Source organism: Panthera uncia, chromosome D4 (assembly GCF_023721935.1).
Source record: "Panthera uncia isolate 11264 chromosome D4, Puncia_PCG_1.0, whole genome shotgun sequence".
NCBI lineage: Eukaryota > Metazoa > Chordata > Mammalia > Carnivora > Felidae > Panthera > Panthera uncia.
In genome coordinates, this window is record NC_064807.1 from 33366215 (window position 1) to 33383922 (window position 17708).

Here is a 17708-nt window from a genome sequence, read left to right on the forward strand (position 1 = left end):
TATCACCACATATATGCAATGTCAAGAGATGCTTACATATTTAAATCTTAGGTTTTCACTAGTTTATTAATCAATGCATAGTCAGTATGTATCCTTTGGGGGTACATATTAAAGAGTTCTATTTTTTTTAAGTAAGCTATACACCCAACATGGAGTTTGAACTCATGACCCTGAGATGAAGAGTCATATGCTCTAATGACAGAGCCAGCCAGGCATTACAAGAGTACTATTTTTTAATTATCTTCTTAATTCCACAAGGATAATTCTAGATAATGCATCAAGAATCCATATTAGTGATATTTATAATTTTAACAGCTAATAAAACCAAATATTCTCTTTTTCCAAATAATTGTACATTTTTTGCAAAAAATGCCATACTCTGCGTACCATGATACCTTTGATTACAATATCACTGTTTTTGAAGGAGAGAACGATGATAAAATGATAATGAATAAGGTCTATTTCATTTGAAGTTCTTTGCAATGTTTTTTTCATGGGATGGTTAAAGAAAAGGACACAGAGGAAATGACCAGTACATGCTAACTGATGAAATTGTCATTATTATTATTATTAAATCGATTAGCTAAAAATTATTTTGATTTGTTTTTTATATGCTTATAAGAAAATCACATATAATATACATTTGAGGATATGTCCTAGGTATGAGTCTCTTTTTAATGAATTTTTCCAAGGTGATTGCCCTTTCAATCTGTATAATCAAGTCGTTTTTAAGCTTAACAATATGTTCGTCAATTAAAGGTTGTTTTGCTTTTAATTTTCATGTTTCATTCATATTATTTACTTGTAGGAGGCAACTAATAATGTATATGTTATATTTCTCTCCTCTCCTTGCACTCACTCTCACGTCCCCCATCACATTCTGCATCCTAGAAGACCAAACAACGCACTGACTTTATGTAACAGTTTTTCATGGTTTTTTTTATAGTGTCCATGATGCTATGTTGTATATCCAATGCTGTCATTTTCTATTCTCTCCAAATTTATTTTTGTTGTCATCAGGCTCCTGTTTCATTGTAGAGGCCTTTTTCCTCCCAACTCATCTTGATGTTCCTTATAACTCTCTCCTCTTTTGCATGGAGGCCATATGCCCTTATTGTGAAAGTAAAACATCTGTTCATAATTCTTTCCTGGTCACTATAATAAATCTTTTTCATAAAACTTGTTCTTTTCTTCTGAGGTCTCAAGACAAGATCCCTTTACCCTGTGCTGATGATTCGTGCATCATTTCACAGACTCATGTTTGTCTAATTCTTACTATCTACTATGCTTAAATTCTTAAAGACCTGTCCAGACACAGTGTTGGCAACAGATTCTCTGGCAAAGTGTATCCAGGCTTGTTCTCTCTACTGTCCATGAGGAAGCTACTGTAATACCCTCCTTATCTGGGCAGCAGACACATGTGCAATTGTAGCTGCAACTGATCCAACAGGGTTTTACTAGACCAATGTAAGAATTCTCTGTAATCCCAATGCATGGTTTTCTTAAGAGAGGAAGCAAAAGCATGTAAGAAAGACTAGAATAGTAAAGATATACTACCACCATATGAAAAGTGGAAGACAAAAACTGATCATTTCAAAAAAGGATAGTAGACTCGACAATAAATAAAATAAAATAAGTGTAGTAGAAAGTCTGCTGATTACTTTTCTGAATGGCACAGAGGTCAAGATCTCTGAGTAAAAGAACATTTAGTCACAGTGGGATCTAGCAGTTCCCTGTCTTTTCAGGGAACCACTTTTCAACATTAGAAAACATATTTTTTTTTATTCCATCCTATTCCACTAGCATTGTGTTGATGGACACACTCTTTGGATTATAATTATAGCTGCCTTTTCGTCTTCGTTTCCAGCATTCTTCAATTCCTCTTCTTCTAGGTCCACAGAAAATTTTCACAGTAAAATAGCAGACCACATGTAAAGGGCTGCTGGCTTAACACCTTTTTAAAGGGAATAGCTTAGTTGCAGAATAAATCTATAAAATGTATTATTATTATTTTATTTAAATCGTATCAAATTTTCTCTCCTTAACCATAATAATTGTATCCAAATAACAGATATAGAGTAAGTAAGATTAATCTTACTTGTACTTGGGATTCTCTTTGGCTTATTTTATTTTATTTTTATTTACTTATTATTTTTGCTGCTGACATTTTTGTTTTAAATAACTTAATTCTCTGCTATGAGCTGACGATTCTAGTTAAAAACAAATATGCCATTTAATTTTGAATCTATTAATATCCCTACCTACTTTGATATTTTCTATTTCCTCATATGGGAGGAACATTCCTTTGAATGTTGCTATTTCATGATGCTGAAATTGAGAAACCCTTAGGTCGTATGACTGTGTTTCATGGACCGGCTGGTGGAGCTCACTGTGATATGAAATGGCAACACATGATCTCCCCTTTGATGTTTGTGTGGGTTTGAAGAGCACAGTGGCCTTTCAGGTGATTGTCTCTGGTGTTCTGGCTTCCCACCTGAAAAAAAATTGATTTTATTTGATTCAACTAAAGTAGAAAAGAAGGTAGGGAATGGTGCTATACTTTCTTGCTAACAGAATTTGTGGATTATGAATTTTGAAGATGTGGCTAGCTTCATTTCTATTTCTAGCGCCCATCATACAGAGCATATATATTTTTACGTGTTTTACTTCATGATGAATCACTTAATATTTAGTCCTTTTTCACTGAAAGGTTTATAATTTGGGGAAGGAAAGACATCAAGCTTTTATATCTCCTGTGTCAGCAACTGACTGTGGGATGAAGCTTTAGGTAAGAAAATAAAAAAGATAAAAGCTGATTTCATTTCTTTGCCTAAGAGGCAAATGGTCTTACATCTAAAAGATCTAAGCTAAAAATTCTTTATAAATGGATGTAAATGTGGTTGCCCTTTGCATCTCAATAAAGCAAATATGCAATTATCAAATGACATGTGGATAAGAAACAGTAACTTTAGCCTGCTTGTACAGGTCACAAAAGAGACCAGGATACTTTAGCAGAATAAAACAACAACAGCAACAATTAGTGGTTAAATAAAACTTTAGTGAAGGATATGGTAACTAACAAACTTCAAGTTGAAAGATGTTCCTCTTTTTCACAATCATACAACATTTTTTTCTATGGCTCTTTGCATAAAGCTATGTGCCACACAGTAATGTTACTATTTGTAATGACTCTGGATGGAGAGGACAATTAAACTAAGTAAGAATTACAGAGAAGTGCACCTTCATGGATTTTAAAATCCAAAGTCGCAACACAAGAATCAGCAGCTACAAGGTTAGCTGAAAATAACTAAAATGCATCTAAGGATTTACAATGCTAAGAACATGCAACTAACTAATCACTGACTGCAAAGCTCATTTACATAGAACTTAGACAAATAATAATACTATTAACCATAATCGTATTGCAAGGAAGATACACAAAAAAGATGCAGGTCCTATCAGAGAAAAGAGAATGGAAAGAAAAATCCTAAGAAGAAAATAGTTTTAAAGGTCACAAAATTCTACCACTGTAGTGGAGGAAGGAAGATGAGGTTACAAAGTTTTGCGTTTTAAATTATATTTGCAAAGAGGCCCAAGAGTGCAAACATGGTCCATTATCTCTCCCTTCTCTAGTGAGCTATAAACCACAGTCCCCAAGGCACCATTAATACATGAATCACAGAGGTCAAATAAACTCAGATGCACAATTTAGGTATATTTAAAATACCTATTGTGGGGGGAGTGAGTAGGGAGAATCAGAGAAAGACTAAATCTAACTGATCTGTTTCAATATATGTATGTATATGTATTTGCATATGTATATATATCCTAAACTATATATAAACATAAATATATTTACATAATATGTATCTTTACAATAAAACCTTTATAGAACTTTCCCCACTGAATTAAACAGATCAGGGTAACTATCAATTACACTTTCATCAGCATTCGTTAGAACTATATAGTATCAAATCGTCATTGAGGCAAGAGAAATTAAAGTTTGAACACTGAAATGAAATTGACTTTGTGGTTTCATTTTTTTTCCTGATGGGCACATAAAATAGGCACCATTGTTAGTGGGACTATATCAGTAAAATTTAAATATCACCTTCATGGAAATTTTGAAACCCTCAGAGAAATCACCTATGTTCACAGGACCCAGATTCATAACCAAAACAGTAACAACTGCTCCTTAGCATAAATCCTTTATTATTTTTCGAACTTAATCCAATGCCTAGCATTTTCTTTAAAGATGTTGTTAAATAAATAATTTGCTCTTAACCAGCATTTCTCTGGCACAGAGGAGAGAAAGCAATACAGACTAACCCATCATGTCACCAGATGAACAGGCTCCTTCAATAGAAAACCTCTTTCAAAATTAATGGCCTGCTACAGCATGATGAGTGCTCAGGAAAGGAAATATTTATGGTTTTTCTCCTAACTTCTGACCCTTGAAATTAAAAGCACTTTCTCCACCTCCTGTGTTCCAGTTAACCCGTAGGAAAAATGTCTCTCTTTATGGCAGGGAGAAATTTTTATGATACCCAGAGATACAGCTATATAGAAGTGAGCCAATACAAAGCTTCCCTCTAGGAACTTGCCTCCAAGTGGTGAGAAAAAGCACAGAATGCCTCAGGACAAAAGGTCATTGGACTTTGCACAGCAACTCGTCCCCAAGCACGAGACAGAGGTACTTTCCAGCATGGCATCAAAATGCCCAGATAATTCCACAGGCTGTCCAGTTGGCCTCTATGGTTAATAAACAACCTGAGGGTTCAGAAATGTTCAGGATCCTGACCCAAATAGAAACCCAGATTCTAGCAACGTGCACTAAACAATCAGGTTTCCTAGGTATTCTGCCAAACAAAGATGGCTTCAAGCTAGGTAAGATCTAGAGGAGAAGAGAGTCTTTTTGTTCTTGCTTGTTAACTGTAAGACAGTAGAGCAGACTGTATCATAATCATAATAAAGGATTCCAATCATAAATAATAATGACAATAATCATGCATTGATATACTATATATTATATGTAGCATATATGATATAATAGATAATATAATGCATTGCTAGAAATACCATTTCTGTTAAGAAAAATAGGAAAGGGATAACACACTTGAGAAAAGGGTGTTAAAAAAGAAGATGGCAGGCCAGTGAAACTGATTTCAGACTTCTGGACTCTAGAACTGTGAGAGAATAATTTTCTGTTGTTTTAAGTCACCAAGTTTATAGTAATTTATTACAAGAGTAACAGGCAAATTATATGTCATACTTAAGTCCTCAGTGCTTTGGCTATATATTGTTTCCAAGTTGCAAATTAAAAAAAAAAAAAAACAAAAAACTGTGTGCATTAACTATACAAATAATACTTACAGAAAAAAAACAACCAAAATTAACTCCATTTTAAACCAAAAATATTAGGGACACTCTTTTTGTGGAATTTTTATTATTTTTTAGGGCAGATATTTTTTTTTTCCTTTAGAAGGGGAGAATGGTAAGTTACCACTCTTATATCACCTGAAAAGACCCTTAAGTACAAAAACAAGTAATAATACACATTTCATAAAATGCCACAAAACACATTTTCTTTTTTAAAATTCCTTCTTTTAAGCTCATTAAATATAGTAGACTCAAGGCTGAACTATTTTCTCTTGATATTTTATTTTGGGAAGGCCAATGCTTTCTAAATGTCACAGTTTTGAAGGTTCATTAAAAGTTATCGGGGGGTTGTTTTTTAATAATGAAATGCAAATATTAAAAATGAAGGGAGTGTTAATTACTTGAAAATGGGAACCCATTTGCAGTATTTAAAATATATTAAGAACACTCTATTACTCTAATTATTTCAGGACTGAAGTCACCTCTTAGTCTTCTACGTTTGCTGGGCATATGGCATTACATTAGACATGGAACATATGTGGAACATGTTTTTTCTTCTTCCTCCTCTACATACTTTACTGTGATATAAGCCATATGTTTCATTACAAAGGGTGGTATGAAAAGGCTATTGCAAGAGAGGCAAACTCTCGATTCCAAGATCAGCAATATAGAAAGGCCTCTTCATTAAAAACACATTATTGTTTTGCTTCGAGGCATTTACCTTATGTTCCCAGTAACACCCTGACAGTTTAGAGATTGAAAACATCTGGATTTTAAGCATTGAGATTTTAGGGATCATGGGTCTGATGCTAAAAATACATACCATTATGAAATACTGAAAATAATGGGCTGTTTGGTGGAGATAGAAATCATGTGATGAATACATTGATATACAATCATTTAATGATTGAACACATCTCATGATTGAGTATGAGGATACATAGGTTAAAAATTGTGGTACCCATATCCCTTATTTATAAACTAGGCAACCTCTAAGATATTGTTAAGCTACCATATTAATTTTAGAAGTGTATTTTAGTTGTGTGGTGATGATAAAGTGATTATCTAGCTTTCTTTTAGGGCCAGGAGGTAAAATAAAACGCCCTTTGAGCTAAAATTGTGAATCTTGCCATTACTAAATGCTAAGTAAAGTTTAAACACATGTGTGTGGGTTTAAAGATATATCCACAAACTCTTTGCTACTCCTCCCCTCAAGAAATGGGGCATAATTCCACTCCCTTGGAGAGTGGGTGGAACTTGGTGATTTGCTTCTAGCAAGGAGATTATAACGGAGGTAATGGGATGATTCTTCTTGAGACAAAGTTATATAAAGACTGTGACTTCCAACTTCAGTCTATGCTCAAGTGTTCGTGTGTCTCTCAATCTCTCTTCCTTGAATCACCCTCTCCAGGGAAACCCAGTTGCCATGTTCTGAGAGCACTGAGGCAGGCTTTTGAGAGCCCCATGTGATAAGGAACTAAGGGCCATTAGCAACATTATGAGTGGGCTTAGAAGCAGTATTCTGAATCCTGCCAACAGCCATGTGAGTGAACCTGAAGTAGAAATTCGTTCAGTGAAGCCTTCAGATGAAGCTCTGGCCCACACCTTGACTGCAACCTCATGACAGATCCTAGGTTAGAAATACCTAATTAATCCATTCCATATTCCTGAATCACTGGAACTATGAGATACTAAATGCTGTTTTAAGTTATTAAATATGGGATAATTTGTTACACAGCAGTAGCTAACTACTACAACACGTAATAAGAATAAGCTGTGGTAGGCAGGGGAGGGGACAGAGGATGACTCTATGTCTCCAAACCCAGGATTATAACTTCTCAGTTGTAGGGTTTGGGGCATAGTCATATAGCTATTTCCTCAAGGCCTCATTTCTTCATGTACACAGAAAGATGTTAACCAAAATGATTTCCAGGATTTCTCTGGCAATGAAAAAGCAGGACTCTAAGCTATAAAAGGCAGCTCTAACCTTGATGTAAAAAAAAGGCGGCTACTGGAACTACCCAGTGTTTGGGATCTGCCTTCCAGGCCCTCTTGGTAGAAAACAGACTGGATAATCATTGGTGTTGGCCACACCAAAAGTTTTCTTGTACTAGATGGGAAATAGACAGATAACACATATGATGTCTTTCAATTCTGGTATGCTCTATTTCTGACCCTAGCTATAAGAACAAAGAAAAGAGATAATGCCCCAAATCACACTAAACCAAAACAAGCAAACAAACAAACAACCATTCTATGTTTAGTCATAGAGCAGTGGTCACAATCCATCATAAATGAAAAGAACAAGGTGCAGAAACTACACTGGGGATCTCAAACCTAGCTATACATTAGAAGCATGTGGTATTTTTTTTTTTTAATTAAAAAAAATTATTATGCTTAGGCCACATTCTAAGCTAAATTAGTCAGAATCTCTAAAGGTGAGACCTAGGTATCAGTGTATTTTTAAAGCTTAACAGGTGATTCTAATGTACAGCCCAACTTGACTAACACTTGAGAATGGTCTCATTTGGATTACTAAAAAAAGAAGAAAAACACTGTTGTGTGTATATTTGTCCAGGTACAGAAAAAGGTTTAAAAAATACATAGAACTAAAGATAGTAAAGATTATGGTGAAAAGGAAATTTTACCACTTAATTTTTTTACAAAGAATATATGTCACTACTATAATTTAAAAGGTTAGGAGAAAAGAAACAATTTCACAAATATCTCAAATAGCTAGAGTCTGGAGAAACAAAGGTAGCTTTTAATTTGTGACCCCAATTTTCATCCTTAAAAGTCACTGAAACTTTAAGCTATAAAATGACAAAACATCAGGTTGAAAGAGTAAAAAATAAATACATAAACACTTGTTTAATCAACACTACAGAACACTGTTTCCTGTCTGATATTTTTCCTTAATAAATTATTTTTTCCCTTAGTTCTGATAATAGGAAGTTAAAATCTAAAACCCTTCACCAGAACAGGAAAAGTAAGTAAAAACATAAAGTAAGTAAATAAATAAATAAATAGATAATCCAATACTATTCCCACTCTATAATAATGTTGTGTAAGAATGGCATATAAGCATGATGTATTGCCCATATTCTAAGGGTGTTTGTATCCATGGCAGAGAGACACAGGGGAGGTGTTTGCACAAAAGAAACCAACTTATTCCTTTCTGTTAGTGTAATATCAAGTTTTACTAATGATTTGTGAATCATCCAAGGACAATATATTCTGTAATATCTGAAATATTTATGTGTATTTAAATGTCCAACATCAAGGGAACTTCACAAAGAGGTCAAAGTAGGTATGCACTGTAACATTTACTAGGGATTATATTAGGAAATTTTCTGTGTTGGTATCTGTCTTAGCTCATTCAAAATTTCTTTCTTTACTCATCCACTTTGTATCTGCCTTGTTTAGCTTCCTCACAATGCTACAGATTTGTAAACAGTAGTACTGAAAACTAAATGGAAATTGCAGAAGCATAATTACAGCTGGATGAATGTTAAGTACTCACTTTGAGATTTAACCTGAGAGTGTTTTAGATGAATAGCAGCATCAATCAATATTTATTGAACATTCATAGGGTACATGATTTGGCCTAGGTAGCCGACAATAAAGACATCTGTACTTGTGTGGATTTCCCTTCTTCTCAAATGTAGTGGAAAACTGCCAAAAATCTAATGTGATAGGTTAAAAAATGTGTCCCCCACCACTCATTTGAATACCAACTGCAATGAAACGGGTTTTCTTCTAAAAATTAGCTTTCAGTGTGAAAATGAAATGGCTCTACAGTGACTGTGAGAATACTGATGTCAGAAGGAAAGAAACAGTTTTCTTCAACTGGTATTAAATCTTAGAAAGTTTTATGGTTTTCTCCTTCTTAAAAAAAAGAACAATTTTTCTTAGAAATGGTTCAAGCTCATTCATTTTGAAAATACATAAAACTCCAACCCTAATCTCCTACCCCCAGTCCAAGGATGCCAGTAATGATAAGCTGGTCCATATCCAAAGTGTTAAAAATGGATACTCAGATAAATAGAAATCAAGAAGTGGTCTGTAAAATATTAATGTGCTAAGGTATCTATGATTATAAATAGTTTGCTTCAAAGCATTGTCTCAATTTTATAATGGGGAAGAAGAGAAAGAAAATCAACTTTTCTTCTAACCCAAAAAAAATAATTAGAAAAATGAGATGATTTCCTCAAAAAAAGGAAGAAATATGTGCTTTGAGTTTTGTATATTTTCTATTCAAGGATAATTCATTTTCCTATCATAAAATATGGTCTCTCTGAACTGTATAGTACAGAAGACTTAATGATTATTAGACATTAGTGCAGTCAATCCCTCACTCTAGAAAACTGATTGAGACACTTTCACTGGTTGCAAAATCTTGCACTTTAAACTCAGAGAGGGTTAAGCATCAAACTTTTAATTTTGGCTCAGGTCACAATCTCACAATTCGTGAAATCAAACCCTGCATCGGGCTCTGTGTTGACAGCAAGGAGCCTGCTTGGGATTCTCTCCCCACTCTCTCTCTCTCTCTCTCTCTCTGCCCCTCCCCCACTTGCCCTCTCTCTGTCTGTCTGTCTCTCCCTCTCTAAAAATAAGTAAATAACCTTTAAACTCAGAGAATATCCAGATAGGGACCTACTAGAGTATTTGGATTATTTTTTTTTCCAGTTTAATGCTTTCATGGGAATATATATTATACCTTTTAAATAGTGTACATTCCAATTCCTTTTTTAAATTTTTTTTTACATTTATTTATTTTTGATAGACAGAGAGAGACATAGCACAGTGGGTGAGGGTCAGAGAGAGAAGGAGACACAGAGTCCCAAAGAGGCTTCAGGCTCTGAACTGTCAGCACAGAGACCGACGTGGTGCTTGAACTCACAAACTGCGAGATCATGACCTGAGCTGATGTCAGATGCTTAACAGACTGAGCCACCCAGGTGCTCCTCCACACCAGTTTTTTTCATGTATTCTTTTCATAAAATTTTTCATGTTAATAGAAAAAATGTTTAAATATACAAACTCAAATGTAACAGCATGAAAATGAAACATTTTCCTAGTTTTTTGGGTATTCATAAGAGGCCGCAGTAGTAAAGTTACACACAGATTTAAGTACTGAGTAAGAGTTAAAGACCTATGACTACCCATTTAAACCTTGTCCTTGATTTGTCACTGAGGAATATGTGGGGTGGGACCAGGGGTTGCAAGTTCCAAAGTCCACATGTTAAAAAAAAAAAAAAAAAAAAAAAAAAAAAAAAGAATATCTAGAGGGTAATTAGGATAGAACACTCTCCTCAAATTGCACGTACACATACATATGTTCAGTGACAAGCATTCGACTTTTCTTTCAGATGATAAGACTAGCAGCCACAACCATAAGCTGTATGTGGTTTAAAAATGCCAATTTGGGCATTGTTCATTCACTATCATAACTTCAGGACCCAGCTCAGCTAAGAGTACCTCATTCAGAGCACCAGAATCTCAGTTTACCAAAACAGGAAAAGCTGGATTAAAAAACCAAATAAATGTGCTGTTCCTCATGGTGCTTCACCAATTAGTTACCATTAGGAAGTGTCAGATTGTAATTCCTAATCAATGAAAAAAATACTATTTAGCCCTCTTGGGAAAACAACAACAACAACAACAACAACAACACAATTGGATGCAAGAATTATTATCTTATTCTTTTTCTTATTGTTTGAGGTCCACTTATCTTTATTTCTATAATATCTAGTCAGCTCTTTAACCCATCCATTGTATTTTTCAACTCAGACATCGTAGTTTCCATCTCAAGAAAGCCCATATTGGTATTTTTAACGTTTATATTTCTACTTAACTTTTTGAACACAAAATCTAGTTTAAAAACTGTTTTAATGTCCTTGTCTACTAACCCTAATATCTGTACAATTCTGAGGCAATTTCAATTGATGGATTATAAATTAGATTAGATTATAGATTAATTTATAGATTAGGTTAGATTATTGATTAGATTATTTTTTGCTTCTCTTTATGCCTGGTAATTTTTTTCCAAGATTTTATTTAAATTCCAGCTAGAGTGCAATATTAGGTTCAGGTGTAGAATTTAGTGATTCCTCACTTACAACACCTGGTGCTCATCACAAGTGCCCTCCTTAATACCCATCACCTGTTTAACCCATCCCCTCTGCCCCCCTTGCTCCAGTAACCATCATTTTGTTCTCTATAATTATGAGTCTGTTTCTTAGTTTGCCTCTCTTTTTATCCCCCTATGTTCATTTGTTTTGTTTCTTAAAGTCCACATATGAGTTAAATCATATGGTATTTGTCCTTCTCTAACTTAGTTATTTCTATGCCTGGTAATTTTTATTGGGTATCAGATACTGTTCATATTATGTGGGGGTCCTGAATATTTTTGTATTCCTATAAATATATTTGCTTTTTCTTCTGAGATATAGTTAAATTTAATGGAAACATTTTCATTCTTTTGGGTCTTATTTTCATGATTCATTAGGTGGGACCAGCTTAGGGCTTATTGTAGAGATGATTTTTTCACCATTTCTAAAGCCAATTCTGAGTACTCTTCCAGTTGCCCCAGGAATTATGGCTGGTAGGAATAGGCATGATTCCCTGCCTTGTGCAAGCTACAGGGATTATTTCCTGTAATCTTTTTAGTATTACCTTGAGTAGTTTCTTCACATGCATTTGCTGGTCAGCACTCTGCTGAATACTCTGGTGTGGAGGAGGTGCTCTGCAGATCTCCAGAGCTCTCTCTTGTGCCGCTGTCTCATCTCTAGTATCATGTCCTACAAATGCTAGCTGCCTTAGTCTCTTCAGACTCTCCACCCTATCTCTTTAATTCAGGGAACCCACCAGATTTTAACTGGGTTCCCACTCTCCATGCTACTTTCTAGAAACTCTCTCAAGGCAGTAAGCTGGGACAATCATGGGACTCACTTGTAGGTTTCTATAGTTCAGGGATCACTATCCTTCATTAACTAATATCCACTGTCTTGAAAACCATTGTGTGTGTGTGTGTGTGTGTGTGTGTGTGTGTGTGTGTTTGCTTGTTTCAAGAATAAATTGTCCCCTTATCTCACTTTCCCAAAGGCAAAATCAGAATTATCTTTCCATAAACTCAGTGTAACTCCTTTACCTAAAACATTTCACTGCATTCCCATCACTAAAATAAATTCCAAGCTCCTTACTGACTTCAAATTTAAACCTTGACTACTTTTCTAGCTAAGCTTCTGTTACTTGTTTTTAATAACCATACTTCAAAAGTAAAATAACTGCAGTTTCACATGTACAACATATTCTTTCAGTGTATTTGTGCATGCTGTTCCCTCTGCCTAGAACTCATTTTCCTGCCTTGGCTGCTGAAAAGTCCTATTCATCCAAGAATAATCAACACAAATATAACCTTGGTGTGAAGCCTTCCCTCCCTGACACACGTCCAGCCACTTTCTCCCCCTCTCCTTTGCTCCCACCCAAAGAGGAGTTAGTCAGCCCAACTCAATGCTCACAGAGACCTATTATCCCTAGTGCTATGATGCTGTATTTAACTATATTTTAGACACCTATTCCTCCCTCCACACCTATTATGGCCTTGGACAAGCTCCTCAGACATCCAAGTTTTCTCATCTACAAAATGTAAATGATACAATCTTGAAAAAGAAAAACAAAACTGGAGGCATCACAATTCCACACTTACAAGGTATATTACAGAGCTGTAGAAATCAAAACAGTATGGTACTAGCATAAAAACAGACATGTGATCAATAGAACAGAATAGAAAACCCATAAATAAACCCACACTTATATGGTCAATTAATCTTCAACAAAAGGAAGAATGAATATACAACGGGGAAAAGACAGTTTCTTCAACAAATGGCGCTGGGAAAACTGGACAGCTACATGCAAAAGAATGAAACCAGACCACTCTCTTACACCATACACAAAAATAAACTCAAAATGGATTAAAGACCAAAATGTGAGACCTGAAACCACAAAAATTCTAGAAGAGAGCACAGGCAATAATTTTTCTGACATCAGTTGTAGCAATATTTTTCTAGATTTGTTTCATGAGACAAAAGGGGAATAAAAGCAAAAATAAACTATTATGATGATAAAAAACTTATTCAGAGCAAAGGAAACAATCAACAAAACTAAAAGGCAGCCTACAGACTGGGATATGACATATCCAATAGAGGGTTAGTATGCAAAATACATGAAGAACTTACACAACACAACACCCAAAAAACAAGAAATCCAATTAAAAATGGGCATGAATAGGGGCACTTGTACCCCAATGTTTATAGCAGCACTTTCAACAATAGTCAAATTATGGAAAGAGCCTAAATGTCCATCAACTGATGAATGGATAAAAAAGATGTGGTTTATACATACAATGGAATACTACTTGGCAATGAGAAAGAATGAAATCTGGCCATTTGTAGCAACGTGGATGGAACTGGACAGTGTTATGCTAAGTGAAATAAGTCAGGCAGAGAAAGACAGACACCATATGTTCTCACTCATATGTGGATCCTGGGAAACTCAACAGAAGACCAGGGGGGAAGGGAAGGGGGAACAAAAAAAGTTACAGAGAGGGAAGGAGGCAAACCATAAGAGACCCTTAAATACTGAGAACAAACTGAGCATTGATGGGGGTTGGGGGGAGGGGAAAGTGGGTGATGGACATTGAGGAGGTCATCTGTTGGGATAAGCACTGGGTGTTGTATGGAAACCAATATGACACTAAATTTCACATAAAAAATAAAAATAAAAATAAAAATGAGCATTAGACATGAACAGACATTTCTCCAAATACATCCAGATGGTCAACAGACACATGAAAAGATGCTCGACATCACTCATCCTCAGGGAAATGCAAACCAAAACTGAACTGAGATATCACCTCATACCTGTCAGATGGCTAAAATCAACATCACAAGAAACAGCAAGTGTTGGCAAGGATGTAGAGGAAAGGAAACTCCTGTACCACTGGTGGGAATGCAAACTAGTGCACCACTGTAGAAAACAGTAAGGAGCCACCTCGGAAAGTTCAAAAGAGAACTACCCCATGATCCAGTAATTACGCTACTGGGTATTTTTTAAAAAAAATATATAAAAACACTAATTCAAGGGATTCATACACTCCTATATTTGTTGTAGCACTATTTACAATAGCCAAGCTATGGAAGCAGCCCAAGGGTCCACCAATAGATGAATGGATAGGGGTGCCTGAGTGGCTCAGTCGGTTAAGCATCCAATTCGGCTTAGGTCATGATCTCACAGTTTGTGGGTTCAAGCCCGTAGAGCTCTGTGCTGACAGCTCAGAGCCTGGAGCCTGCTTTGGATTCTGTGTCTCCCTCTCTCTCTGTCCCTTCCCTGTTCATGCTCTGTCTCTCTTTCCCTCAAAAATAAATAAAACATTTTTAAAAATTTAAAAAAAATGGATGAATGGATAAAGAAGAGGTCATGTGTACACACACACACACACACACACACACACACACACACTGGAATATTATTCAACCATAAAAAAAAGAATGAAATCAAGCCATCTGCAACAACATGGATGGAGCTAGAGAGTATAATACAAAGCAAAATAAACAAGACAGAGGAATACAAATACCATATGATTTCACTCATATGTGGAATTTAAGATACAAAACAAATGAGCAAAGGAAAAATAAAAGAGAAACCAAGAAACAGACTCTTAATTATGGAGAACAAACTGATGGTTACCAAAAGAGAGGTAGGTGGGGGGACGGGTAAAACAGGTGATGGGGTATTAAGGAGGGCACCTGTAGATATGAGCACTGGGTGATATATGGATTTTGAATCACTATATTGTACACCCGAAACTAATATAATACTGTATGTTAATTATACTAGAATTAAAATTAAAAACTTAATAAAAATGCTGTCATTTAACATAAATGCAACAAGATTTCTTTGTGTAAAAATAACCAATTTACATGTGACAAATAACTTTAAAGGGAGAAAACACATTAGTGGTGTTTTCTCAATAACTGGGCTATTATTACAGAGATATTTCTTTAAAAGGTGGTATATTTTCAATTGGGAACAGTGAATCCAAAGGGAACATTGGAGACTCCCCCCCCAACCCTGTAGTGAGGGGCAGGGAATGAAAGGGAGCAGTCTTTGGTAGAGTCACATCCAAATAATAATCAGCAAATCTCGATTGGTTGCTATGTCCACCCATGCCTTAAATGAAACACACTCTTAATGTCTTTTTAAAAGGAACTTCTAATCAATTGACTATATTAGTATTTAAAACACAAAGCTGGGAAAAAAAAGTAATACTTCAGAACAAACAGCAGAAGGTGAAGCACAATTTAAAAAAACACACAAAAAACATTTAAGGGAAGAGGCTTTTTTTCTGATATGGCCTGCTTAAGCTTTGTTTATTTTCTCAGCAAGAATAAAGGCCTTGGGCAACATTTAATTAAAATGTTCCCTAAGCTTTCATCCTTCCCAAGGCAGTAAGATTAGGAACATTGAGATAGTCTTCTTGCTGTGGACAGTGAAGGGAAGGAGCATGGATATGAACTTCCCACATGATATGTAGAGGAAAGTCATACCCCTGGAAAGGTCAATTAGGTAAGATGCCATTTATTATAGGTGTGGAATATATGAACTCTTTGGATGAGGAAGAAAAAAATAGGAAAGGCCTAAGCCACATGCACTTTCTATTATCTCATTATAAACCATAAATTTCTAAGATGCAATAATCTGTAGCAGTAAAGGACTGTATCAGTGACATTGAATTATACACACAAAATAGTATGGTGTGTCACATAGGCTGGACAATTCCCAAATCCCGGTAGCAGCTAAAATTCATGAAGACTGAATTAGAAAACGATTAGAGCATTAAAAATTGTGAGTTAAATAAAAAATAAAGTTTTGGTGTTCTGAGGGTTTGTTTGTTTTGATCTTATTTTCTTTTGTTTGACTTTAATTTTTTTTTACTTTTCTTAATGTTAAGTATTGAGAGAGACAGAGAGCGTGCATGTGTGAGCAAGTGGGGGGAGCAGAGAGAGAGGAGAGAGAGAATAGCAACCAGACTCCACACGTGTCAGCAGAGCCTGACACGGGGTTTGAACCCACAAACTGTGAAATAATAACCCACAAACCGTGAGAAAATTGACCTGAGCTGAATCCAAGAGTTGGACACTTAACTGAATGAGCCACCCAGGTGTCCTTCTTTTGTTTGATTTTTAAAGGTGGACAATGGCAAATGTTTACAGAGACCATCATAGGATTTCTTTGGTTCAATAACTACACAGAATTACATGGAAGAGCAGAAGGACTAACCCCTGATTCGATGACAGTGACATACTGAGACCTGATCTTGGGCAAGCCATGAATCTATACTGAGGTTCAGTTGGTTGTGGGTCAAATGGGATGCTGCTGGAATTAAATGAGATACCTCAGAGAATGAGCATTCAACAAAGTAGTAACAATGATGGTGATGATCCAAGGTGTTCTGTAAGATTATGGTAGGAGCAGTATTTGTGACATCCACAAACCAGGACAGATGAGAAACAGGAACTCCAGTTCCAGAGATATCTGTTTAAACTGTTAGAATAGGTTATTTCTTTTAAAATAAGTCCCACCCTTTAAATTATCACTTAAAGTTTCTTGTGAAATTAGTGTTTAAAAATAAAATTTAAACAGTATTGCCCAACTGGCTAACAAATTAACACATTTGTCCTTTATATTTGCTTCTCGGAAAAATGAAACAAAACATGCATTAAAGGGAAAACGACTTCAGTGTAGGAGAGTAGTAATTAATTAACAGCAAGACATTTTTTTTTTTAATTTTTTTTTCAACGTTTTTTATTTTTATTTTTGGGACAGAGAGAGACAGAGCATGAACGGGGGAGGGGCAGAGAGAGAGGGAGACACAGAATCGGAAACAGGCTCCAGGCTCCGAGCCATCAGCCCAGAGCCTGACGCGGGGCTCGAACTCACGGACCGCGAGATCGTGACCTGGCTGAAGTCGGACGCTTAACCGACTGCGCCACCCAGGCGCCCCAACAGCAAGACATTTTTTACATAACCTTTGCAAATAGTTGACAAGCCTCGTTCTTCATATGTGTAAAGGAGATAATTTTGTTGATTTTGTTTTCTGTCAAAAGAAATTCTACAACTCAGGAAAAATATTAGAGCTAGTGTGTTTGTTTTTTTAATATGCCTCATACTGTCCTCAAGATGTGCTTCCTATTTTGAGCAAGCCATACGTTAATTTTTATTAGTCATTCTAGCACTTAACAATCTTATATGAATGATAGGTCTGT

At 35.6% G+C, this 17708-nt stretch overlaps 1 protein-coding gene across 1 annotated transcript in view; it reads right to left on the minus strand.

Moving 5' to 3' along the window:
• Nucleotides 1-17708, minus strand: part of PTPRD (protein tyrosine phosphatase receptor type D) — a 520100-nt gene that overhangs the window by 427472 nt on the left and 74920 nt on the right. The gene's annotated exons all lie outside the window — the stretch shown is intronic.